Raw genomic sequence first — 3,094 nt, 5'->3', positions numbered from 1 at the left:
ACAGAGACCCTGATGCGTTATGGGAGTTGATACTGAGAACCAGAGACCCGCTGGATGCCTTATCGGGAGTAGAGACAGAGACCCTGATGGCTTTATGGGACGCTATGATGCTGAGACAAGACCCTGCCATGCTTTACATGGCCAGCTTGATACTGATACCACGAGACCCTGATTGCCTGTATGGGAGTTGATACTGTAGACACGCAGACCCTGATGCTCATGGGAGTGATACTAGACAGAGGACCCTTGATGCCTTATGGAGTTGATGCTAGAGCAGAGACCCTGATGCTTTATGCGGAGTTGATGCGACACAGAGACCCTGTGCCTTATGGGCAGTTCGATACTGAGACGGCAGACCGCTTGATGCCTCTTGAGTTAATACTAGACAGAGACCCCTATTCTTATTGGCAGTTGAACTGAGACCCTGTGTGTTATGCTTATGGCGAATTCGATACTGAGACCAAGAGACCCCTGATGCTTATATGGACGTGATACTGAGACCCTGATGCTTAGGAGTTGATACTGAGACAGAGACCCCGAGCTTTATGGAGTTATACTGAGACCCTGATCTCTCTATGGCGAAGTTGAGCTGAGACAGAGACCCTCATCTTCTTGTATGGGAGTGATACTGAGACAGATACCCTGATCGCCTCTATGTGTGATGTAGAGCGAGTAGTAGCAAAGACCCTGGTGCGTGTGTGAGTGAGGTGATACTGAGACAAGACCCTGATGCTTTATGGCGAGTTGATGCTGAGACAGAGACCCTGCATTGCCTTACTGGGACACTTGATTACTGAGACAGAGACCCTGCCATGCTTTATGCCGGCAAAGTTGAGCTGAGACAGAGACCCCTGATGGCATTAATGGACGTTGCACTGCTGAGACCAGAGACCCTGACTGCATTATGGAGTTGATTACTGAGACAGAACCCTGATGCTTTATGGAGTTGATCACTGAGACAGAGCACCCTGAGCTTCTATGCGAGTGATACGAGACAGCAGTCCCTGATGCCTTATGGATTGAGACAGAGACCCTTTGATGCTTTATGGGAGATCTCTCTCTTCCCGGAGCGTTAGACCCGGAGCGTTAGACCCGGAGCGGTAGACCCGGAGCGGTAGACCCGGAGCGGTAGACCCGGAGCGGTAGACCCGGAGCGTTAGACCCGGAGCGGTAGACCCGGAGCGGTAGACCCGGAGCGTTAGACCCGGAGCGGTAGACCCGGAGCGGTAGAGCCGGTGCGGTAGACCCGGAACGGTAGACCCGGAGCGGTAGACCCGGAGCGTGTGTGATGTTGCTAATCTGTGCTCACAGATATCAGATTCCTTCAAATGTAGCCGAAACAGAGATTACAAATAGAATAAATAGCATCTTCACAACATTTTCCCTTGTTAGAGATTTCTGAATCAGACTTTCATTGACTCTGAATTTCCCTATTGCGTTTTCCTCCATAAATACATACAGTATATCTTTTTTTTGATGATGCATTGTTTGATGAGAGAGGAAGAAGGGAGGGAAAATCAACAGACAGAGGTAGACTGAATGGCACCATGCTGCGTGTCTCTTTGCATAACATTTGCATCAGCCAGCAAGCCATATGACATCCATTAACCTCCAAGGAGATGTCCCAAATGGCACCTTATTCCCTACATAGAGCCCTATGGGACCTGGTGAAAAGTAGTGCACTATGTAGGGAATAGGGTGCCATTTGGGACACACTCCGAAAGTGATTTCCCTTCACTCCTCATACTTACAGACACTGTCTGAATGAGTCAGATGTTACAGTGACTGCTAATTGGATTTTAAATAATGCCGATTTCTGTCTCTTTGTGGGTACAGGAATTAAAGGAGGCCACAACGTGATCCGGCGAGCAGGGGTCTGACCGTAAGGGAACTGCTGCAACCGACAATCCGTCCATTGTCCCGTCGTCCGTCGGTCTCGTGAGGAGTAGCTGAGGGGGACGTACCACTCTGTTACCAAAGTACCTTGGATTAATGTATGGCGCAGGCTCACGGAGGGAGAACGTGATTCTGGGTTTCCTGCAAGGCTGGAGTACATAAGTGATACAGGCCTGGAGTGAGCCTGTACTATCAGGATTGGTGTTGGCATGGCTCAGTCCACCTTTTGGACCTTCTCTTCATCATGACTGGTCTGCTTGACCACAGACCCTGAGGAGAGCCTGTAACTGCCGGAGGTAGTGAGCCCCTTTATTCTCGAGAGGATCTTTCCTAAGAGAACGGGGCCTCTATGTATCACAAAGAGATCTAAGTTAGACGATACAAAGACTCTACAACTACTACTACTACAAAAAAAAACAAAAAAAACACGAAAACTCTTTTGAGATGAAAAGCATGCAGCTTTGTCTGAGTTTGAGTGGAGATGCTTTTTCTACCAGCTTATCTTCCATGGCAAAGCCTTTGATGGCTTGAGCAGCTGACAAAACAAGAGGAAGGTCAGCTCAGAAAAAAACAAGGATCAGTTTCTAATCAAACACACTGATCCGGGATCACAATATAACCAAGGGTATAACCAAACACCTTCTCTCTCTTACTACGCTAATAAACTGAACCTTTCTGAAAAGGACTTAATAGGAGAAGATTTCAACGTAAATCTCGATTGGATCTGCTGATTTGGGAAAGGATCCTTCGGTGGCTGGATATCGATTCTTTTAAATCAGGTACGGCAGCCGCAGTATGATTGGATGCTGGCTTCTTTACGCATCGCTGACCAAAGCCAGGTTTCTAATAATATGTGTAATTGTGTGTGTGTGCGTGCGTGCGTGCATGAGTGTTTTCTAATGAGACGTGAGGAGAGGTCAGGACATTAATACTTAATTGAAGTCAAATCAGAAGCTAGCTACTGGTCCAATGAAAAGAGAAATCACACTTCACTGGTCATAGTAAAAACTAAAGGAGGACAATGGACAAGCAGTTTGCATCTTGCTGTATTAATAGTTGTTTGTTTGTTTCTGTACATGGAGGTATCGTACGTGACATCTTTTACTCTGGCTACCAGTCACAGCTCTGGCTACCAGTCACAGCTCTGGCTACCAGTCACAGCACTGGCTACCAGTCACAGCTCTGGCTACCAGTCACA

General features: G+C 47.6%; 1 protein-coding gene across 1 annotated transcript in view; it reads left to right on the top strand.

Moving 5' to 3' along the window:
- Positions 1-1,840: 1,840 nt before the first annotated feature.
- The window catches only part of LOC112078859 (leucine-rich repeat transmembrane protein FLRT3-like), a 5,286-nt gene continuing 4,032 nt past the window's right edge, over positions 1,841-3,094 (top strand). Inside the window, exon 1 of the mRNA XM_024144967.2 lies at positions 1,841-2,675. The gene's annotated coding sequence lies outside the window, so the exon portion shown is untranslated. The remainder of the gene's footprint in view (positions 2,676-3,094) is intronic.

The sequence above is a fragment of the Salvelinus sp. IW2-2015 genome, unplaced genomic scaffold (assembly GCF_002910315.2).
Source record: "Salvelinus sp. IW2-2015 unplaced genomic scaffold, ASM291031v2 Un_scaffold6391, whole genome shotgun sequence".
Lineage (NCBI taxonomy): Eukaryota > Metazoa > Chordata > Actinopteri > Salmoniformes > Salmonidae > Salvelinus > Salvelinus sp. IW2-2015.
Note: the sequence above shows the minus strand (reverse complement) of the source record. Positions and strands in the feature narration are given on the sequence as shown.